Here is a 25,157-nt window from a genome sequence, read left to right on the forward strand (position 1 = left end):
CTTATAAAAGATTGCAACAGAAATACAGTAAATTCTATAAAATCTGGCATATTTTACCATCTGTACATATTAAGAGAGCAATCTGACATTCATATCAATGACTGCATTTGCCATTAAGAATCCCTATGCAAATAAAAGTGCCATTTGTGCTTTTATGAGATGCTTGTGCGACTATCCTGCCCTATAATGTTTTTTGCAGCCAGAGAGAGATTTAAATTGCAGCGATAATGAAATGGTCTTAATTCTCATATAAATGGTCTTAATAAACTTGCCTTTGCAATGAGTTGCCCTAGTATTGCACTACTTTCAAGTAGATGACCTCTATAAAAGATTAGCCAGTCATTTGTTTAAAAGATGAGGCTACTATGGAACCTGTTTCAGAACTAACTGCACCCTCATCAGTATAAGGTCTCTGGTAACACTACGCAAACAAAACACGTGTAAACAATTGTCCCTTGTTTTGCCTGTACATGAAATCAGTTTTCATAGTAGTAATATAGCTAACATTATCTGCTGAAAGCAGTGCAATACCAGCAAAACTCATTACAAAGGCAAGTTTGTTCTGCTATGGGAATTAAGACCATTCTATTACCCATGCAGTTTAAATCCTGTTACCTGCAAAAATAAATGAAAGGAAAACATCACAAACTCAGACCATCTTGCCAATGTCAGCTGTTGCATCAACAAACAAGATTTGGGCAAGCATTACTTTGATCCATATCAAATAAACATCAATCTATACACCCACTCCAATCCACAGTCCCCCAAATTGTTAGGGTATCCTCAATGATACTGGAAAAAATCCTTGCACTACCTTTGTTCACATGAATCCTGTCTCTACAAAATATTTCCCTTCTATCTACAAGAGCAGACCATGCTGATTAAAACCCCCCAAAAGCTTTGCATCTCCTCAAGGCTTTGATTAATCCACAAAGCTTGTTGGCATATATAATCTCTCCTATCATACCCGAGCAGAATTAGAGACACATTTTGACTTGACTTGCAGCATTTTTTCAACATGGTCATATATTTATCGAACAAACCACCAATTTACGTGTATTTGATATTAGTGCGCTCCCCCCCCCCAAGAACAAGGAGAGAAATGTTTGCACTCTGTGACTACCATCTGCTGCATTGTTAATAACTTAAAAGTTGTATAGCATCACTAATACATGAACCTGCTATACACTTAAAAATCACAAACACTGCCAAGGTAACTATTTGAAAGCTTACTGGCTTAATCTCTCCATGATTTAAATCAAACATAAAATGTCTAAATTTTGATTTGCACTCAAATACTACATCGAAATACCCCTGCAATCCTATAGTAATAAAAAAAAAAAAAAAAAAAAAAAACTATCAAGAAACAGGATTGATCATAGCAATTTACCTAATTTAGTTACAAAATGTAAGCTTACCTGGTTAGACATATCTTTCCTTCCACAAAAAATCTCCAACATAATTCCTTCTCTTGTTAAGCAATTTTAGCCTTTTCCAATAATTTTCTACGGTTAGTTGGCAGTTCATTCTATATGATTAGGGTGATATCACAAGCAAACTGTTATATTACCGTAATACTGCTTTTGGACAAATCAGAAATAACTGATGGATCTATATATTGAATGCTCATGTTATAGAGATGAATTTTTTATATGCATTTTGTATGTTATTATAGGATTCTGTTTATTATGTATGTAATTTATATTTTTTTAAATGTAATATGTATGAATTTCTATGTTATATGACAACTGCAGTAATAATATAATTTTATAAAAGATCTATATACTTTCAGATAAAGAAATCCATAAAAACAGACAAAAGGTAGGCGTCCAACAGGCAAGGAAGACAATGAAAAAGGAGCATATCTGACCACTCAACAGACCAATGAAAAAGGACAATACTGCTACTCTAGAGATACTGATATCACAAGTTTACTCACGGGCTTGAACCATGATTGTGTGTGTGTGTGTGTGTGTGTGTGTGTGTGTGTGTGTGTGTGTGTGTGTGTGTGTGTGTGTGTGTGTGTGTGTGTGTGTGTGTGTGTGTGAAGTTCATACCAAAAACAAATGCACACACATTTGCTACTGCACTCAACCACTAGGCTACATCTGACTTTATTTCATCATCCCATTCTCCTTTCTCCTTGATTATCACTATATAGTTTATAAAATCTGGTTCCCTAATTTGCATTAGTTGAGCATAATGTTTTGAAGACCATAATCTGGCCTTCGTATTGTAAAAGATTTGTGAAAAAATTGTATTTACTAACTTACGATCTAAGAGATGGTCTGCAAACTTTTAAGACTATTTAACTGCAGCATATAAGGCACCACTGACTTGATACTAACAAGGTTACAGAAATAATATTTGAACAGTAAGTTGCAATGATTATCTTTATCTATATTCAATACTTGAAATAAAAGCACTTCACCTGTGCTTTTATTTCACTTTAATTTTATAAGAGGAAAAAACTTCCACAAAACATTTACAATTTTTAGACTATTATTAATAAATAGATTCTGAACTTTACAGAGGTGAAGTGCTTTAATTTAAAGTATTTATATATATAGATAACCTATACAACGTTCAAATCATATATTATATTAGTCTTACCTACTAAAAAAGCACTATCCAAGGGTTCAAAAGATCACTGGAGAACTCACCAGAACCAAAGAACAACTCATATTTCTGTAGTTTGGCCTTTTGGCTTTTCTTGTGACGGTGTAACAGCAGAATTACAGCTACTGAAGAAGCAGAGGACAAAATATCTGTGAAATGAACGATTTTCAGACTATTAATAATAAACAGATTCTAAACTTTACACAGATGACCTGCGTTTATTTAAAGTATTTAGATAAAGTTACAGAAAACTAATTTAAGGGTACACAGACACACAGCCACCAAAATAAACTAAATGGGGAGTGGGTGAATTCATATCCATTTATTCAATCCATGCGTTGTGCAAATGGAACACTAGTAGCTAAGGATTAAAAAGAGAAAAAAACTGAAGTATGCTTAGATTAGGCATCTACTGAAACAATGTTCAAAAATATGCCTAACATATCTATGCGACAGAGATGCCTTATCATTCTTATGTGAGAAACATAAGGTAGAAACACGATTTCACTGTTTAGTGAAAACTGTGAAATAGGTCGTAGGAGACATTATTATCATGCCATATTACGTGCCATTCTCTTTGGAGAAAACTCAAACAAAATGAATTGCCACAGATCATCCTTTTCTTCAGATTTTGAAAGCTTTTAGTTTCCAGTTAGATTTCAGTAGAGTTTGAAAAATAGTGATCGGGGTGTGTGTGTGTGATGCCATTTGGCATAAGTTGGGACCCACTGCAATGCCAGAACCAAGCGAAGAGAGAGCTTTGGAAAAAAATCAGCAGCTAAATACAAACTGCATTGCAGCTATTGAGGGAAAACAAATATTCAGTGCCCAATTAATGCAGGCTCAACCTTTTACAATTGTAAGGCGGCTCATTCCATTGTGCTGTTAGCACTTATAAATCCTGAATATAAATTTATTGCAAGTAAAGTAAGTTCATATGGCAGAAATAGTGTTCTTTCAAACTCTAACTTCAGTTAAAAAAACGAACTCTAGTCCAACTCTACTGCTGCTGCCACTCCCTTATTTGAAAATGATGAGCCACATCCACACGTTAAAAACATACTTGCTTCTGCCCTTTAGCCAAAATCATTTAGTAGGAGATGGGGCTAAGAAAATTCTTAATTATTGATTGTCCAGAGCTAAACAAGTAGTAGAAAATGCTTTTAGCATTCTAACTCTTTTTTTTTTTTTTTTTTTTTTACGAAAACCCCAAACGAGAGGTATTACAACCTACAGTACTTAGTACCGTGCATGGCTTAGAGATTGATAAGACGAAAGGAGATTTGTTTACATTAGACTTAAACTTCTGTAGACTATAATATTTCAGGAAATACATATGAAGGAAGGTTCTTACAGAAAACAGCAGTTGAATGAATAAACGAGGAAGATGAAAAGTTGGTTCTGTGAGTTTGAAGTTGGACACTAAATGGATATTGGATGGTGGCGGCACGTGTTCAGTAATTTACAAAGAGAGAGTGTGGAAATTATAGAAGCCAATTCAGAAGAACAGTGCCCATGGAAGTATCTGTAGAAAAGGCATGCAGCAGATGCAGAAAGTCTATAAGACAGAGACTGGAGAGACCCTGTTAGAAATGAGTTATTAATTAACATAATTGCCCTATTCTGAATGGAATCTAGAAGCCTGAGAGAGGTTTTGGGGACACCGTCCCATATGTGGGAACAATATTCCATAGTAGGGCAAATTTGTGATTTGTACAGAGTGAACAGCTATTTGGAAGAAAAGTAATGCCGAGAGTGAAAGAGAAAACCAAGTTTTTTAGATGCAGAGGAAGCAATATTTGTAATGTGCTTGTGCCAAGGGATAAAGCCATGGGATAAAGAGAGTTTAGAAGTCTGGGCAAACCCCAAAAGAGATATATCATCTTGCCTAGAAATCGGAGTATCCTTTTTGTGAGATGTAACAACACAGCACTGAGTTTTCGAAGGGTTCAAATCGACTAAGTTGTTTTTGCCCTACTGGAGATCGGCATTTAAAGAATTGGTAGCGGATATTCAAGATGTTCAAGCTGATTGAGCAGGGCAAGTTTCTCGAACTGAAAAGTGCAATGCAATGTGCTATCATCAGCAAAACTATGAATAGGGTTTCCAGTCAATGGAAGATCATTAATATAAAAGCGGAAAAGAGTGGGGGGGGAGAACTGAACCTTGGGGAACACCAGCATTAGCGGAGCAGTTAGAAGACACAGAGCCATCTACCATCATCCTCAGTGAGTGGTCAGAGAGAAAACTGGATAACCAATTATAAAAAAGTTGGCAAACCATAAGACGGAAGCTTATTTAGAAGACCTTTATGCCAAACATGATTGAAAGCCTTTGAGATATCAAGAGCAACTGCTTGTGTTTCCCCAAACTTTTCCATTAAATTTGTCCATAAATGGGCAACGTAAGCAAGAATATCACCAGTGGATCGACATTGGCAGAATCTATCTGGTGATCGTTGATCAGACAGAAGGTTTCAAGATAGTTTTAAGAGTTGGCGGTTAATAAATTTCTCCATTACTTTAGAAAGTATAGAGGTAATTGCAATGGGATTATAATTGGATGGGAGTGATTTGTCACTCCCATCTAATTATCTTTTTAGGAACTAACTGGATATGAGCAAATTTCCAAACAGAAGGAAAAACACCTTTGGAATAAGAAAGTGAAAATAGGTGGCAAAAAACAGGATTAAGTACAGCAGCACAGGTTTTGAGAACAAGTGGAGAAATACCATCAGGACCTGGAGTCTCAAGAGTCGTCAAAATCCTTCTGACATCCTTTTGATGGAAGACCACAGGAGGCATTGAATGGAGTGTACCGGGAATGGTGGGAGGTAATTTACCAAGATCATCAATAGATGAGTTGGGGACACATCATGGCCTTAGTTGCCCATGTGACATAAAAACCAAAACAAAACATGAGTTGGAAGAAAAATAGGATGCTAGGTCAACTTTGTCCTTGGCTGAAGTGACAATAAAACCATCTGGTTTTGACAGAGGTGGGAGCAGAGATGGGCAAAAGTTGCAGCCAATAGCTTTAGCAAGAGACCAGAATTCTCGGCTACTATTAGGGCAAGGAGCAAGTTTTCTACTCTTACCCTGTGCAATATCTAGTTTAGACTGATTAATAATTGGTTTTACAATTTTTGCAAGCTTTGGTGTAAGCAGAAAATGAAACTGAAGAATTAGAAACAAGCCAATTATGATATACAACATTCTTCTCTTGAACAGCCTTAGCACATTTATTGGAAAACCAAAGGACGAGATTTTAAAATGGAGTGTGGAATAAAGGATTCCATTCCCACAAGAATAATTTCATTGAAACAGTAATCAGACCAAGGAAAAGAAACCTCGCAGGTCATCCCATTTTGCATTCTTCAAATGCCAAACAACATGAGGATGGGAACAGCCATGGGATAAAGCCATGGGATTGTCTATGCTCCACTGGAGAATAGACAATCACCAAGTTGTGATCTCAGGTGCCTAAAGGACCACTCACCTCGACCGTGTACTTAGAAGGGCTGTTTGTGAGAAAAAGATCAATCGTGTTGGCTGTATGGTTACGATTGTCCAGTATTCTGGTAGGTAAATGAACAATCTGTGCGAGATCATTAGTAATTGCAAAAGTCTCTGCATCTCGACCAGCTGGGTCTGTGTGACTAGAAAATGGAAGCCAGCTGGAGTTGTGAACATAAAATCACCAAGGAAAATTACCTCGCTGTTAGGAAAGTTGGACTGGAGAAAGTCAAGTTGCAAATAGGGGAAGTCAAAGAGCTCCAGGTGACTAGTGGAGTTGGCAGAACGGTAGAGACAACAGATGAATTTGACAGAATGAGGTAAAGAGATTTGAAGCCAGAGAAGATCGAAAAGAGGAGATTCCAAATTACCAAGTCCCTGATAAGGAATATAGGAACAGACATATGCAGAAGTACCACTTTGAGGCGAAAGGAATCATACAGCAAATAATTTGGGCAACTGAGATGAGCAGTGGTTGAATCAACCGATAACTGATTCTGTCAAAAAAAGTACATGGGGTTTGGCAGACTGTAAGTGGAAATGGACATCATTGAGATTAGAACTGAGACCACGTATATTTGTGAAATGAACTAGGAAATGTTTTGGAGGTTTAAATCTTTTCGCAGATAAGTTTGCTCTTTTAGTTTGACAATTCACGGTGTATTCAACAGTAAGAAAAAATGGGGGGGGGGAAGCACATGGTAAGAATATACCCAGATCCTTGACATAACATGGCCTCGACAATTCCCCCCCCCACATACTACTCTGATCTTCTCCAGTCACTATCTGGCAGAGTAGAGGTAGCAAGATTATACACTAGCTGATTGGGAAGCCTCCTAGAGGGTTACCAATAGGTTCGGTCCAGTGTACTAACTAACAGCCAGCCTGCGAACTGTACCCTTGAAATGTAAGGAAGTTTGGATCTCGCCATGGTGTTCATCATAACCTCAAAAGACATCAATCATACTGCATGATGAAAGACATGGGGAAGGGTAGACCGGAATTTAGCTCTGGAGACTAAACATGGGTTCCACTCCTTCAAGCCTCCAATAAGCAAAGTGGTGGTATTGCACCGGTTGATGAGAGTCATCTACCATCTAGTATTGCCTGGTACCACAGAGGGACGGCATTCCTCTGTGCAGTGTGGACACAACTCCTCAACCCCTGCTTACGTTGGTTCACACCTGGGTTGTCACCCACAGTATGCTTGTACATGGGGCTTATACCCAGGATTACTAACAGTCCCACCATCGTGAAGGTGCAAGCAGAGGATTTGGCTGTCACAGACTGTCCGGACTTCACCGAAATTGGATCCACTTGACTTGAGTGTCACCCGAATATCATTTCCACCAGCGTTTTATACTCTCAGGTAGCAAGCACAGCTTGTCTGGCATATCTGAGAGAATGTCTGCGACAGCCTCATGAACCAACTGATCGAGGGAAAGTATTTCATAAGCCTTTAGAAATACAGCCTCAAACAATTGACATTGTGGTGCTTGCTTTGTGCTGCATTCACAATATGTTATGCAAGGAAAGTGAAATGCCTGCCAAAATAGAACTTTTACCACCTAGTGCCACCCTACAGATTTTAGGTTACCTTTGAAGAAATGCTACACATGAAGCTTTCCAATTTTGAAATACATTTAAAGACTATTTTATATCTCCTGGTTCAGTACCATGGCAGCAAAGCAACAGGAAGAATACAAAATTAAAAAAAAAACCTTGTACCTAGAATTTCTTTTACATTTAAACAATGTTAAATTCACAATAATTTTCTATTATTGTACAAGAAAACATGCATATATATGCATATGTCACTCACACTAACTTGAAGATGTCTATTAATTAATTATAATCACAAAGATGTATGATTTATGTTAATTTGAAATCTCTTCCTATTTCTTTCCACATGTTAATCTCGGTAATTTGGTGACTTAATAGTATATGGCACCTCATGCAATCTCATTTTTTCTATTACCATTTCCTCCATTTTCCTCTGCTCATGCTATCACACCATCACTAAATTTCTGTTCAAACAGAAAATGTGAGTTCATAAAAACGTGAGTCAGCCTACAATATCACATATCATGTGAAGTACAGTGAATGACAACCTGTGTAATCTTCTTCCAATACAACTAAATGGGAATTTTGGCTCTCACAAATTTGACGCTTGACATGTTTTCATGTCAGCTCACGTGACATGATAGTGTTTTTCTACCTTTAGCAACAATGAAACATGACTTGGAAAAATGATGTGATCAGTGCTTCAACCAGCCTTACATTTTAAAATGAACAAACCATTGCAAAAAAATAGGATACATCATTGAAAGACAGGAATATGAGTCTGATAATTCACACAAGCAAATGAATGATTAAAAAAAAAAAAAAAAAAAACGCCCAACAGACTATCTAAATTGTGCTTTTTAGCATTAGTAGAGGCACACGATGCAAGAAAGCAAGTTTATACAGTATCACCAAAAAAAAAAAAAAAAAAAAACACACCATTCCCATTTCACTGATCCATTCATTCCAAATGTTTGTCTAGTAAATGCTTTTCTGTGTTAATCAGTGTTATTATATTGTAGAAATAAAATCATAATTAGGACATACAAGGAAAAAAATTGAACAGTACAAGCAATGATAGTCAAGGACTGCTAACATTTCATAGCCTAAAAGGACTTTATAGCCTGGTAATATTTATTAAATTTATTAGATAAGAAGTCTTTGCTTTTTCCTGAAAACCATACTAAAGTTTGTACTTTAATAAAATGAGAGGTCAAAGAATCACTCAGTAGTACATGTATTTTGGCTGACCATGGCACAAGACAACCACTCATTTTAAGCCATTTAATACCTTAAAAAGGGTTTACCTGTAAACTCATCTGATCTATGTATCAAGTCAGAGCATAAATGGCAATTGCCTACAATAGGTTCAAGGCAACACAAAACTCCTAGAAATGCTATCTTCTGACCAAAAATCTGCCAAACTCAAATTTACCTGACAGTCCAGTTTCATATATGAACTTTAAGCATACCCTGAAACAAGTTTACAACAATGGAAATTGTTGGGAGTGTTCACTGTTTACATTAGCAGCGGAAATCATTTTAGAAAAATTACACTCAAAGAAACTAGCCTAAACCGGAATTGATCCATCTATCTACTATTAGCAGATATCTAACGTATATCTGCTAATAGTAAATAATCATCCCCTCTAGGAGCACTGTACCTTTCTCCGCTAATGGTAAAATATAATCCCCACTGACTCTACTCACTATCAAGCAACTAGAGCTGCAAGGTTCTTCTCCAACAGATATGTACCTACCAAACTAATTATTTCATTACCTTCAAAAAGATACAATTACATAAAACTTTAATACAAACAGTATTTGGTATATACTATGCATGTTCACTGAATAAAGATAAATGGGCATAACAAACCTAATACACTTTATAATTTGCTACAAATTTCCCTTGCACTGCAATACAAAGATTGGCTTGTCAAGGGTATTTTTGCTTGTATGTATTGACTGAATTCCACATTCTACTGCCTAAACAGCATGATAAAAATAGTCAACAACTGCAACCTGTTTCTAAAAATAACCAATGCTTGTGTCATTAACACCTTTGACACTTACTCCAGTTTAGTGAAATACTAGAAAGGGATTGGAATATACTTCAGACAGCATGAAATTGTTAAGGGGAAATCTTGTTTGACTGATTTGTTTGGATACTACGATGTAGTCACAAAGGAATTGAATGCAAAAAATACTATTCATATCATATACTTGGATTTCAGGAAAGCTTTTGATACTGTTGAACATGAAAGGCTGCTGTACAAATTGGAGCAGTGTGGCATTAAGGGCACGTTTCTGCTATTTTTTTTTTTTGGTAGTTGTTGGTGCATCGACTTCTGTGGCCATAATGCACCTCCCAAGGTTTCTGTAGTACTTTGATCCAAGCCCGAGGTGGGATTCAAACCCGCGACCTTTGGGTTGCTCGGCAGGCACTTTACCCACCCGGCGTTTCTGCTATGGACAAAGGGATGGTTGAGTCGGAGAAGACAGTGGTTCAATGGACATTGCTCTTCATGGAATAATGTTATTAGTGGTGTATTGTAGGTTCAGTGTTGGGGTCAAGGAAAAAGAGATAATGGGCAGACCTCTTCGAGATGATCGGAACAGGCGGATCGCCTAATCCTTGAAGGAAGATAAGATCAAAAATACTAATGAAGGCATAATGTCCAAGTTTGCAGATGATACAGAGGCTGGCATGGTGGTCAACAGTATTGACAGTATGCTACTGCATAATTGTGTAATCAGATATGAAGTTTTCTAAGCAGCGCAGACAGGCTACCAGAGCAGCTCATGGGGTGTTGTCAATGATATACAGCAATTTCCTAGCAGGGATAAGGAGATGATTATCCCATCATATAAGGCAATGGTTAGGCCACATCTTGAGTACAACATACTGGTATAGAGGCATAATTTTAGGAAGGATGTGGAACTTCTAGAATGAGTGCAGAGAAAGGTAGCAAAGATTGGTGAGGGGAACAAAGGAGTGACCTTACCAAGAAAGCTTCAGTTCTACAAACTGTAGAAGCTGAAGACTAGGCACATGTACAATGATTTGACTGAGGTGTTTAGGGCTTTGAAAGGATTGAGTAAGCTCAGTACTGATGCGATTCTTCCTCTTTCTCAGACAACACATGAGGGAAAACTAAAAAAACGATTGGAGGGAATGAATAGGTGAAATAGGAGTTGTGGGTTTTTTTTTTTTGGCTGATGCTGCTTAAGCTTGCTTTCTTGCATCATTTACCACTGCTAATAGTAGTAATAACAGAGGCATGTAATGCAAGAAAGCAAGCGTATGAGCTTACGTAGCATCAGCTTGAAAAAAAAAATTTCACACAGCCATTCCCTCTAAAAGTTTGTCCAGTTCCTCCCTGAATTTATTTAAGCTATCAACTTCCACGACAGATGGAAGGTTGTTTCTGCAATTAACCACCAGCTGGCTAAACGCAAATGTCCGCACACCTCAGGTTCATAATCCGAGGAGGCAGAAGAATCCCATCAGAATTCAGTGTGATAAACCCATTCAAGGCATTATACACCTCAATCAGATCACCTCACAGGTCTCCAGCAACTGCAATTTGCAGAACTTAGCCTTTCTTAGTAAGAGGACCCCTTTGTTCCCCTTATATCATCCACTGGTGGAGATGGTGCAGGGTACCAGGGCTCAAGTAATTTGTGTGGGGGGGGAAATAATGTGAAAAAAGCTGAGGAATTTCGGGATATAACTCGCCTTATATTCTTGTTTAAAAATCCCAAGTGGATGAGTTAAGTTAATGTGGAACAATTTTTTAAATGCATCTCTTTTTTTTTTTTTTTTTCCAATAATCCTGGGTTACTGAGCTCACTGGTACCCAAAAAAATAAAATATACAATGCATTATGGATTACGAAAGCAACATTTCGTCAGGGGCAAAACCTCATGAGTGATATGTCACTGTTCGGCGATTTTAGTTATTAACAAGTGCAAGTCTTAGGTTTTATGTAGCTAATGGATGCTTATTTGGGTAAAATTCATGTGTGATGCCATCTCAGTTTATCATTTACCTTCTAAAAATAATTCAATCTAACCGATTTTTCACCACTTCGTGAAAAAATATGTTCGCGTACGACGATTACTGAACATTCTGTCATATCAAGTAGTTCAATCCATCATGGCACAATTCGATTTTATTAGTTGAGTTCGTTCCCTAACCTTACAATTTGACCATCATAATTTTGATTGGTGGAATGAAACTGAAAATTAATGACAATTAACAAAAGCCTTTTGCGGTGTAAAAGGGCAATTTGAAACAAGTTCATTAATTCCATACATTTTCAAAATTCCATACTAAAGTATATGCTACACAGAAGCAAATATGGCCACTTGCCTAAAGAGTAGTTTCATCTACAGCAACGTAAGCAATGAATTTTCAAGAGATGGATATCATTACTTCACTCGACAATAATTCGCTGTGACAATTTAATACGGAAGAAAATTAAAAAAAAAAAAAAAAAAAAAAGCAATTATAACTCAAATTTACTTTATGTACCAGTCGAATCCAAATACAAATCTATGACAAGCAAAAAAAAAAAAAAAAAAACTATCAATTCAAATTAATTTTTTGCGCTAACAGAATTGCTAATATGCAACAAACAATAAAAGGGAATATTTCCTTACCAGTCTTTCTCAACTGTCTAACAAGATTGTCAACGAAGATTACAAAGCCAGAGGCATCAAACTTCACAAATTGTCATAATATTAATCATGTTTTGTCCTATTGAAATTAATTTTTGTTATAATTTCCTTTCATGCCAAACGACGAAGCTGATTTTAAAGATACTGAGGATTCAAATATTCATAACATGCAATATATGCCTACGGATTGACTACGCAAAGAGCCGAGTTTGCAAATGGCGGCGAATCTGTTCGTTCGACAGCCAGAAAAGAAACGCACAGTAATCTGAAATGCGGGGTACAAAGAGGGGGCACTACACCAATTTAACAAGCAACGACCAGGAAAAACCTCGGCGCAGATATGTAGAAAGGGTTTGCTGATAGTTACCACAATCGGTAACATGTTTACATGTGACGAGCCGATATAGAGAATGAAATTAAATACACTGACAACCTCATGCGAATGAAATTTAACCATATGTTTATGATAATAAACTCTGTATTTTCAAAGCAAGCATAATTGACGAAGCACAACTAAAAATAAAAAGGACTATCCAGTTTTTATCATCATAAATATCTATCCATGTGTTTCATTTTTTACTAATTTTTCTAGATCTTTATGAAATAAACATACTCATAAAAAAATACCAAAATCCAATTCTTAGCTCACAACAGTTACTTTGACCACTTTATTTCCAACTATCGTATTACATAACCAAAATGGAAGTTGACTACGTTGTTCTGTAGGGTTTTAGGAGCATCGGCGACTAACACCATATTGCCCCATATATAACTGGCTATTAATTGCGTGTTTTCTGTAGTCGATTTTTTGTTTTGCGGGGCGAAAAACCCGAGTTTCTGGGAGAAAATTGTATGCTACCCTCGCCGGAGACTAACCTATTCAGCCAGAGTGAGAAAAAGCCACATAAAAATTCCTCACATCATCGACTGGACTCGAGCTCATGATCATTTTATTATTGTTATTGCTATAATATTATTTTTCCCTGATTGAGGGTTCCACCTCGTGACGGGTATTCCTACAAAAAACACAGAATGGTTGTTGTTATGTCTGGTGTTATTGTTGGTCGAGAAACTCTATGACTGTCCTACAGGTTTACAACTTTCTGGAGATCCTTGTAGGTGTTCGGTGGGAGACCTATTGCTGCTAGGCTGTTACACAGGGAGTATCAAAAAAAAAAGTACAAATTTAGGGGAGGTAGGTAACATCTAAAGGAATGTGAATCGCATGGGAACCCATAACCGGAAACGTCACCGTAAGTCGATATAACGGCGCTATTCATCAGTTCGCGAGAGAGAAAATTTCAAGTTTACTCATTCAAGCAGTAGTCGCCGCACAAAGAGCATGTATCGATATACGAACTGTGAGCTGGCAGACATGCGCCTAGTGTATGGAGTAGCAGAGGGAAATGGACGAGCCGCTCAACGAATTTATGGAGAACGCTTGCCAGACAGACAAACATGTACCGGACCACCGTTTGTTTGCGTGTGTGTGCATCAAAATTTGTGCGATTAGGGGTCATTTAGAGGTAACAGGAGTAGTGTGGGCAGACCACTTTCTACGCGAACTCCAGCCAGGAAAGAAAGTGTGTTGAATGCAGTCCAGAATAATCCTACTCCCACCACACATGCAGTTGCCTCTGCCTTAGCAGTGTCTCGTTGCAGGGTACACCGTGTCTGGCATGACGATTCCTTACACCCCTTTCATCTCCAAAGGGTTCAGTTAATGCTCCCCCAAGATCTTCCTGAACGTGTGGCATTTGCGCAGTGGATTCTCCAAGAAATTATTCAAGAATTGAATTTTCCAACCTATGTTTTGGTCACGGATGAGGCTTATTCAATCACCACAATGCTTATGTGAGGGCTCACGACAACCCACACGGTGTGCGCCCTCATGCGGCACAACATCGCTTCGCAATAAATGTGTGGGGAGGTATGGTCGGTGACTGCTTAGTCGGCCCATACCTGTTCCCATCCCTCATGAACTCCGCTAAACATCAGATATTTCTTGAACAAGTTCTACCAGGGTTACTTGACAATGTTCCAGCAAATGTGAGACGCAACATTTGGTTTCATCTGCCCATTATGGAAGGTGTGTTCGTGACCATTTGAATAGGCGTTTTGGGCGTCGATGGATTGGCCGTGGTGGACCCGTTGCCTTGCCCCCACGCTCACCTGATTTATCGAGCTTTGATTTCTTTCTGTGGGGCCCTCAAATCTATTGTGTATGAATCGCCTGTGGACACGGAAATGGATCTCGTGACGGGACTCGTCTGCGCTGCTGCTACTGTCAAAGAAACTCCAGGTGTGTTCGACCGTGTTCGCCAATCCATTCTGCGTCTGTGTCACGCATGCATCGCGTCTCATGGTGGAACCTTCGAGCAACTGTTGTAACATTATGAAATGCATCCATTTCCATTGTTAATATTATGTAAAATAAATGTTTGCCACTAATTCCTGTCTTGTGTCATTTCTGCTTCTTGTGCCTCTGCTACTACTTTCCCGTGACGTTTCCGGTTATGGGTTCCTATGAGATTCACATTCCTTTAGATGTTACGTACCTCCCCTAAACGTTTGTACCAATATTTTTGAGACACTCTGTATAGGGTCTTTGGCCCAATAACTGTGGTTGACACGATGATCGGGATGGTCATTAGTTGTTGCATATGCCACATCTCTTTGATCTCCAGTCATAGGTTCGTGTACTTCCTGAATTTTTTCCCCATGGGTTTTCTGCAGGTTGCCAATGTTGGATACCACTATGTCAATCAGATAGTTAGTCTTTTCCTTCTTATCCACAAGGGTTATATCCGGTCTGTTGTGCGGCATTGTCCTATCCATTATTATGGCGTGGTCCCAGTACAGCTTGTGAATTGGGGTCTCTAGCCTGGGGGTTCGTACTTATATTACGGTACACTTTCATCGATCAATTGGTATTTCCTTTCTATCCTCTGATGTATTATCCTGGTTACCTGGTCGTGTCTATGAATGTACTCAGTCTGGGTGATCACTTTGCATCCCGCGGTAATGTGTTGGATTGTTTCTGAGGCCAGGTGGCATCGTCGGTATATATGTAATCGGACACTCTGAGCTCCTTGGCGATGTATTTTCTATAGTTCCTGGTGTTGATTAATTGGCCTTAGATGGCGAGCATTAATCGTTCCGTCTCGGGGAAGAGCGTCCCGCTCGTGAGCCATGCATTGGAAGCAATTTTATCTATGTGATCTTGATGTAGATCATTGTAGTGTCTGCCAAGGAGTGTCTTCTCTGCCCCTCTTTCTAGCTTCGTTTGTACCTCCTGGTTGGTAAGGGACTCCTCGCTAAGGTTGAGTGGCATACAGCGCTTGTCTATTTTCCTTATGGTCTGATAGAGTGCTGCTGTGTGTTTATGGAAGTAATACAGCAGGTTAGCAATCGCTATCTTCTATTCCTCTATGATGTCTATCAGGCCCCATCCTCCTTCTTCCGGGCAATGGTCAGTCTCTCCACAGATGATTTCGGGTGGTGTTGGTGGCTCTTGGTCATCATTGTCCTTGTCTTTCTCACGATATCCTCCAGCTCGGTGTTCGCCCAATCTAAGACCACAAAGGAGTTTGTTAGCACTGGGACTGCATAGGTGTTTATGGCTTTAACTGTGTTCCCTGGGTAGGCCTCTCCCTCTGCCATGGCTTCGATCTATTTACGAGTCTGCAGCTGGTAGTTTCGGTTGAGTAAATTTCCCATGTGCACACCATGTGTCTTCCATTTGTCTAGACCAAATTCCATCCTAATATCGTTACTTAAATAGAAAGGGTGCAAGAATATTTGCTGATGCTATCGAGGCAGTGTTAGGTGGGTCGGAAAACTGCTAGCTTGGGGGGAGACAAAGACTAATGGATTAACAGTAGTCACGGGCAGAGGTGAAAGAGATTCTTGCACTGCTTCTATTGGAATGAGCAGAAGCCTGAAAAACAAGATGCAGGATATTTCAGAGACTGCTGGAAGTCATTGCGGTACAAGTAAACACATGGGTTGTGTTAGGGTAGCTAAGAATAGAAACAGGTGCATGTACACTTGCGTGTACACTAATGCTAGGAGTTTAGTAAATAAATTTGATGAATTTGAGGTATTACTCAAAACATCAAAGGCAGATATTGTTGGGATATCAGAGACGTGGTGTCACACAGATATAAGGAATGCAGAACTGGAATTTGGGGAGTACAACGTCTACAGAAAGGATAGACAGGATAGGAAGGGAGGAGGGGTTATGCTATTAGTTAAAAAACACATAAAATCCAAGGAAGTGAAGCCAGTTGACATCGCTGGACAGTGCAGTGTTGAGTCAGTTTGGTGTGACATAAGCATAGGTAAATCAAAATTGAGAGTAGGAGTGTGCTATAGGCCTAATGACTCTGATGAGTATAATAAGATACTGTACAGGGAAATAGAGTGGGCCAGTAAATCAGAGAGTCTTATAATGGGGGATTTTAATTTCCCAGATATTGACTGGAATTTGTGGGTTGGTCACTCACACACTAGCAAGGCTTTTGTGGATTTATTGGATGATTGTTTTCTACACCAGCATGTTCGGGAGGCAACTAGAGGGAGTAATACTCTTGATCTGATTATCAGTAGTGATTCTTTATGCATTAGGAATCTGCAGATAAATGAACCACTGGGTGGCAGTGATCACAGTGTGCTGAAGTGGGATTTACTCAAGGAGGTAACTACCATCAGAGGTAAAGGGAAGGGTTTTTGCTTTCGTAAAGGAGACTATGCTGGTCTGAGACAGTATTTAAATTCTATACAGTGGGACCAACTGATGATGTTACCAACAGCAAATTCAAAATGGGAAGCATTCAAGGAACTAATCTTGGAAGCTACCAGGCTTTACATACCAACCAAGAAATATTGTTCAAGGTTCAGGCCTAAATGGTTGTCAGATGAACTAATGAGACATATGGCAGAGAAGAAAAATGCATGGGATACATACAAATTAATGGGTGACGTGGAAGCCTATGATAGATATAAGTTGGTCTGTAACCAAGTCACAAAGGAGATTAGGCAGGCAAAGGCAGATTATGAGAAATCCTTGGCAAAGGATGCAAAGAAAAACAGAAAAGAGTTCTTTACCTATTTAAACTCAAGAAGGAAAGGGATGAATCAGATTGGTCCACTGGATGTTGATGGTTCAACAGTTGAGGATCCAGCTCAGGTGGCTAACAATCTAAACGAGTATTTTGCATCTACATTCACACATGAGGAGTTATTCAGGAAGGGGAATGTCGTAGGTGAAGTAAACATTGGCAGTGAGCTAGATGACTTTCTAATAACTGAGAGGAAAGTGGAGGAGAAATTGTTGAGGATAAACATAAAAAAGGCACCCGGGGTGGATGGGATCTATCCAGTTATATTAAAGGAGGCAGCAAAGGAAGTAAGCAAACCCCTAGCCATAATTATGAGAGCTTCTTTGGACTCAGGGGAGGTACCCATGGACTGGAGATGTGCAAATGTAACCCCAATTCACAAAGGAGGATCAAAGGCTGACACAAGTAATTATAGACCTGTTAGTTTAACTTCGGTTCCAGGAAAATTAATGGAGGCACTGGTTAAAGAAGCACTGCAGGATCATCTGGACAAGAATTCAGTTATAGCTCAGACACAGCATGGGTTTGTTAAGGGCAGGTCTTGTCTGACCAATTTGATTGGATACTATGATGTAGTCACAAAAGAACTGGATGCAGGGAATAACTTTGATATTATATATTTGGATCTTAGAAAGGCTTTTGATACTGTTGCGCATGGAAGACTGCTGCACAAATTGGAGAAGTGTGGCATTCGAGGCAAATTGCTGCTATGGATAAAGGGATGGTTGAGTGGCAGAAGACAGAGAGTGGTAATCAATGGACACTGCTCAACGTGGACTAATGTTATTAGTGGAGTTCCTCAGGGTTCAGTGTTGGGTCCATTGTTGTTTTCTGTATTTATAAATGATATTGATGATGGTGTATCAGGCTTAATGTCCAAGTTTGCAGACGATACAAAGGTTGGCAGGGTTGTTAAGGACACTACTGATACTATGCTGCTGCAACAGGATCTGGAAAGGTTGAGCAGATGGGCTGAGAGGTGGCAAATGAAGTTTAACATTGACAAATGTAAAGTACTACATATGGGAAACAGTAACCCCAGATCAACGTATCAACTCTGTGGTACTACGCTGACAGTGGTAGAGAATGAAAAGGACCTGGGGGTAATTGTGCAGGCAGATATGAAGTTCTCTGAGCAGTGCAGACGAGCTGCAAGAGTAGCTCATGGTGTCTTGTCAATGATATACAGGAATTTTTCTAGCAGGGACAGGGATGTGATTATTCCCTTGTATAAGGCATTGGTCAGGCCACACCTTGAGTACTGTATACAGGTCTGGAGGCCTCATTTCAAGAAGGATGTAGAGCTGCTGGAACGAGTACAGAGAAGGGCAACAAGATTAGTGAATGGAACAAAGGGTTGCTCTTACGAAGAAAGGCTTAAGTTTTGCAAATTACAGAGCCTGGAGACTAGGCATCGCCGAGGTGATCTGATAGAGGTGTACAAGGCTTTGAATGGCTTGAGCATGCTCAATGCCCATGGAATTCTTCCTCTTGCTCAGAATAATCACCTGAGAGGGCATAAATTCAAATTGAGGAAGGACGGATGTCGGATAGATGTGCGGAAATTCGCCTTTAGCCAGCGGGCAGTTGGTTTGTGGAATAGACTTCCATCGCTTGTTGTTGAAGTTGATAGCCTAAACAAATTTAAGGCTCAGCTGGACAGGTATTTCGAACGAATTGAGGGGTGAAATGGGAGTAGTGGTTGTTTTTTTTTTTTTTTTTCTTTTTTTTTGGCTGATGCTGAATAAGCTTGCTTTCTTGCATCATATGCCTCTACTAATGCTAATGCTAATGCTAATACTGAATACTTCGGTGATCTGGAGTAGTTGCTGGAGGTGCTTCTCGGTTCCCGCATAGAGTGTATCATCCATGACATCAGGTGGTTGAGGGTATATAGGTTCTTCCTTCCTTCTTTGAGGTTATATCCGTAATTACTACTGTTGAGCATATTGGATAGCGGATTGAGCGCTAGACAGAACCACAATGGGCTCAGGGAATCTCACTGAAAGATTCCTGTCCTGATGGGAATCAGTCTGGTTGTGATGTTTTCTACCTTGATGGTGGTACTCCATTTCGACATCATTTCTCCTAAGAAGTTTGTCACTATCGGATTGACTTTGCAGATGTTCAGCGCTTCTAATAGCCAGCTATGAGGCACGGAGTCGAAGGCCTTGTGGTAGGCTGTGTACGTGTTGCGACACTTCTTAAAGCTTGCTCCATAACCGCGGCTTCTATGGTTAATTACTCCTTGCATCCTTTCTGCTGTTCGGCCATTATGTTCCGGTTCTCCAAGTGGTCTGATATCTTCCTGGTTATGCAGCTGGTCAGGATCTTGTACATTGTTGAGAGGCAGGTAATTGGCCTATATTTCGCCGGGTTTCTTGTATCTTCGTCTTTAAGCTTGAAATGTGTGATTCCTTGAGTGAGAAACTTCGGGATTGTCTCTAGGTGCATTATCCTTCAGGTGAACTGCTCTGCCAGGTGCTTGTGTATGCAAGTGAGCCTCTTGTACCAGAAGTTGTGGACGTTATCTTTTCCGAATCTCCCACTCTGTCATTTCTTGTACGTTCTTTTTTTTTCTTGTTCTAGTTCTATCCAGGGGGTTCGGCTGTTATGTCTTACTTCCCTGCTCCCCAGAACTTCTCAATCGTTTCCCAAGAACTTCTCAATCGTCTTCTGCTCGGGTGGTCCGTTCCCTACTTTTCACTTTTCTCCGAGACTCCTGTAGAAGCCTCTTTGGTTCTCATCAAAGATTCGGTTGTTTATTTTCCTCTGGGAGCTCTCTGTGTATCGGCTTTGTCTCTTGATGAGTGCAAGGAGGTTCTGCTTCAATGCGTCCAAGTACTCTTCTATTCTCTGATTTTTTGTCTCATGTTTGCTGTGGACGCTATTTATTTATTCCAGTGAGACCGCAGCTGTGACCTGGAGATTTATTCCTGATGTAACTGTTAATGTAGATTATAAGAACAAGTGGTTTAATTTGAAAATGGAGTCTTCTTACTTATTAACTGGTCACGGATCCTTGAAGGGTAAGTTGTGTGAGCTAGGGATAGAGTCAGACCAGTATTGTGGTTCTCAGAATCTTGTAAATGTGGTGGTTGATTTATGGAGAAGTAAAGAACATAAATTGTTATCTAGGTTTGAGTATTTTCAGACATTTCAGGAGTTTGCCAGAAGACCTTTTCAGAAGATGAGGCAGCTTAATGTTGTGATTGACAGTGATTAAGTTTTTTTTTTTTTTTTAATTTTATCTATGCTGTCTCAGCCTTTGTTTTTTTTTGCTTTTGCTGGAATCTTATAATGCTAAAATGCCGGATTATTGCTGAATAAGCCCAGATAAGCGTTTTGTTTTTTTTTTTTTTGTTTGTTTTTTTGCAGGCACGCAGAAGGATTTTTTTTTAATTTTGTTTTTATTTTTATTTATTTATTATTTATTTTTTTATTTTTTTTTATTTTATTTTTTTATTATTATTTTTTTTTACTGGCATCACGAACTGGTGATGATCGATTTACTCCTGACTGCTTGCATATGTTTTTTTTTTTTTATGTATTCCTAGTGTGGGCAGCCAGGATGCGGAGAAGGTGACACCTATCGGTATTGCATTCATCCGATGGGTATGGACTTCGTGTATTGTGCACAGACAGGAACAGTTGACCCAGACTCGGCTCTAGGGATGGGCGCTGGAAGGCAATCGCCAATTTGATGTTTGCTCCACGATTGCACAGTGACTTTTTTTTTTTTTCTTTTTCTTGCTATTGGTAGATGTTCTGCTTGATACTGATTATACGGTGCAGATGGACTTTAAGTCTAGATCTACCTTACATACATCAATATATTACTATGTGGATGCACTCTGTCTTGAGGATGCTCTTCACTTTTCCAATTAATTTCTTACTCCTATTGCCCCCGTTGGTACTGGGTCAATTGGCCTATCTTAACTCTTAATTCTTCTATCTTCTGCTGAAGAATTCTTTCCCAAGTTGGCAGTCCTTCGGTTTTCGGTTCTTCTGCTGCTGGTCTCTCGTTTCTCTTCCATTAATCCTAGAGGGTGCTACGGCAGCACACTACACGTCTGTGCGGATGGCCTCCAGTGCTGCATCATGGTTGTCAAGGTAATGAGGTATTATTTAGTGAGGTGGTCTGTGACTCTCCACAAGGTTCTATTCGACCTCTACTTCGGTTTCACGTTAGCTTTGTGGGGTTTATTCCTTCGAATTCTGTTAGGGCCTTCTTCCATTCGCCCTCTCTTCTGGATATCATGACCTTGTCTCTTTCCACTTCAGCTGCTGTGGGTTGTATTCTTCATGCTCTTCCTCCTCCGGTTCGGTGGTGGTATGTTCTTCCTCCTCTGGGTCCGTATTCTTTATCCTTTGTACTTGACTGCTCACATCCTGCTTGATTTTTTCCAAGATTGTAGGAGCTATCAGGTTCTTCGTGACGACGATCCGCTGTTCGGTGACCTGAATATCCGGGAATTGTTCCGACCACTTGTTATATAGTCTCGCCCTGTAAGTTGTCTTATCAGTTTCCAGCTTCGTTATTTCGTAGTATGCTTGCACGATGTACGTATTCATTTCGATGCTCCAATTCATGGGTTGGCATTTTCTTCCTCCCTGGGTGGTCACTAGCACAGAAAGCACTTCCAGTTGGTGGGCTGGATGGTCTTGCGCTTCTCTTGTAGTAGCCATACGGGGGGATAGTGCCACTTGCTCCAATGTGTTCTTCCGGAGAAAGTCTCTGATTTTTCGAACCAACCTCTCTGCCAAAGGCCTGACACGAGTGATTTTATCCTGCGCCACACTGGATGCAGTCTGATTAATATTTCTCGGCAACGAGAAACATCCATCTGTGGAGATGGACCTGTTTAGCTTTTGCTGGACGAAAAAAACCACCTTGCTATCTACGCCTAAGACCTACTTACTCAAGAAGAAGTAAAAGTGAAAAAAGCCCATAGTTCCTTGCTTCGTCGATGGGATTGAAACCCAGGGTCTTTTTCACTCGTGTGGGGAGGACGGTGACGATAACACTGTGCTACTACACGCGCAGACTTTCCACCCGATATAGAGTGGATGGCGATTCTATCAAATGTGTTACCTATAAAAGCAGGAGAGAACGAAGCAAAGGCTGTGTTCAAGTTTCAGCCTTCCGTGCTCACACAAAGGAACAAACTGCTAACTAGTATTACCTTGATACCGAACAACGCAGTTTATTTACGCATCAACCTGAAGTTGGTGTAGTAGAGTTTCAAGCGCATCACTGCTTAGACCATATTGAGCAGTATACAATCTATATTATGTCTGCAAATTGCGTGTGTTCTGCAGTAAATTTGCGTGTTTGCTGGTCAAAAACACCCAACCCAAGTTTCCTGCTGGAAAAGGGTGTACCCTCACCTGAGATCAACGGCCCTTAAAACTTTCTAGCGACTTTGACGGAATAAAACTGGTGTTTTCCACACGCTGTGGAGAGGAAGCTGATTATATCACCTGTGTTACCAGCGATATGCGCGTGTAGCACAGTGGTATTGTCACCGTTCTCCCTACCCTGGGTGAAAAAGGCATGGGTCCGAATTCCGCGGATGACATGAGGAACTTCAGTGGGCTTTTTCACTCTATGGCTGAGTTATTCGGTTTCAGGCGTAGACATCAAGGTTATTTTTACCAGAAATTGGGGGTTTTCGTCAGCAAAACAGGCAAATCAACCAGAGAGCACAAGCACACATATATAATACAGACGGATATATGTAGCAACTTACCTGGTGACCCTAATGTAATAGTTGTTGTTTTTTGTATGCTACCAGCGAGGGCCATCACGCTCGAGATACAAATTTAAGGACAATGTGAAAACAAAAGAGATCCCAAACCTCTACCTGTTAAATAAGTGTTAAAAAAATAATAATTATTATTTTAGGTGATTGGGGGGATACAAAGACTAATAGATTAACATTAGCCACTGGCAGAGGTGAAAGTGATTCTTGCACTGCTTCTATTGGAATGAGACGCAGCCAGGAAAATAAGATGCAGAATATTTCAGAGACTGCCGGGAATCACTGGGGTACAAGTAAACACATGGGTTGTATTAGGGTAGCTAAGAAAAAGAACAGGTGCATGTATACTTGCGTGTACACCAGTGCTAGGAGTTTAGTAAATAAATTTGATGAATTTGAGGTATTGCCCAAAACATCAAAGGCAGATATCGTTGGGATTTCAGAGACGTAGTGTCACACAGATATAAGGAATGCAGAACTGGAATTTGGGGAGTACAATGTCTACAGAAAGGATAGGAAGGGAGGAGGGATTATGCTATTAGTTAAGAAATACGTAAAATCCAAGGAAGTGAAGCCAGTCGACATTGATGGACAGTGCAGTGTCGAGTCAGTTTGGTGTGACATAAGCATTGAGAGATCAAAATTGAGAGTAGGAGTGTGCTATAGGCCTAATGACTCTGACGAGTATAATAAGAAACTGTACAGGGAAATAGAGTGGGCCAGTAAATCAGTGAGTCTTATAATCGGGGATTTTAATTTCCCAAATATTGACTGGAATTTGGGGGCTGGTCACTCACACACTAGCAAGGCTTTTGTGGATATATTGGATGATTGTTTCTACATCAGCATGTTCGGGAGGCAACTAGAGGGAGTAATACTCTTGATTTGATTATTAGTAGTGATTCTTCATGCATTAAGAATCTGCGGGTAAATGAACCACTAGGTGGCAGTGATCACAGTGTGCTGAAGTGAGATTTACTCAAAGAGGTAACTACCATTAGGGGTAAAGGGAAGAGTTATTGCTTTCGTAAAGGCGACTACGATGGACTGGGACAGTATTTAAATTCTATACAGTGGGATCAACTGATGATGTTACCAACAGCAAATTCAAAATGGTAAGCATTCGAAGAACTTATATTGGAAGCTACTAAGCTTTACGGCCATACTCCAATATACGGTGCCCCCTTGTAATTGGTTGTCAGAACGGGGGGGAAAGCAGTGATTGACAGGTTTTGATCCCGCCTACTGACTGCGTCCCCTCTTCGTTTCACGTGGATGTCACGTGACACGACGTCACTGGAGCGCGCTAAATGCGAAATTGGATGTCAGATGAACTAATGAGACATATGGCACAGAAGAAAAATGCATGGGATATATACAAATTAACACGTGACACAGAAGCCTATGATAGATACAAGTTGACCTGTAACCAAGTTACAAAGGAGGTTAGGCAGGCGAAGGCAGATTACGAGAAATCTTTTGGAAGGGATGCAAAGAAAAACAGCAAAGAATTCTTTAATTATGTAAACTAGAAGGAAGGGGATGAATCAGATTGGTTCACTTGATATCGATGGGTCAACTGTTGAAGATCCTGCTCAGGTAGCTAACAAACTAAATGAATATTTTGCATCGACATTCTCACATGAGGAGTTATTCAGCGAGGGATATGCCAGAAATGTATTCAACTCTGGCAGTAAGCTAGAGAATCTTGTTTTATCTGCCTTCTGATTCACTGTCGGGTCTAGCGCAATTGAAAAGGGCAATTATTTACCAATGTCATATGCCATACTGCAGCACATTATATCAAGGTACAGAGGGACAGCTCCAGAAAGGAACCTGGAGAGTGCCTGCCATACTAGTTGCGGCAGGCACAGGTGATGGTGAGATGT

At 39.8% G+C, this 25,157-nt stretch overlaps 1 protein-coding gene across 1 annotated transcript in view; it reads right to left on the bottom strand.

Annotated features, from left to right (window-relative positions):
* LOC150085759 (uncharacterized) overlaps positions 1-12,677 on the bottom strand; it is a 144,388-nt gene extending 131,711 nt beyond the window's left edge. The window contains exons 1-3 of the mRNA XM_090374685.1: positions 12,363-12,677; positions 2,664-2,768; positions 1,419-1,528 (exon numbers count right to left, since the gene is read on the bottom strand). The gene's annotated coding sequence lies outside the window, so the exon portion shown is untranslated. The remainder of the gene's footprint in view (positions 1-1,418; positions 1,529-2,663; positions 2,769-12,362) is intronic.
* Positions 12,678-25,157: the final 12,480 nt, after the last annotated feature.

Source organism: Mastigoproctus giganteus, chromosome 5 (assembly GCF_048544385.1).
Source record: "Mastigoproctus giganteus isolate SK-2022 chromosome 5, ASM4854438v1, whole genome shotgun sequence".
Classification (NCBI taxonomy): domain Eukaryota; kingdom Metazoa; phylum Arthropoda; class Arachnida; order Uropygi; family Thelyphonidae; genus Mastigoproctus; species Mastigoproctus giganteus.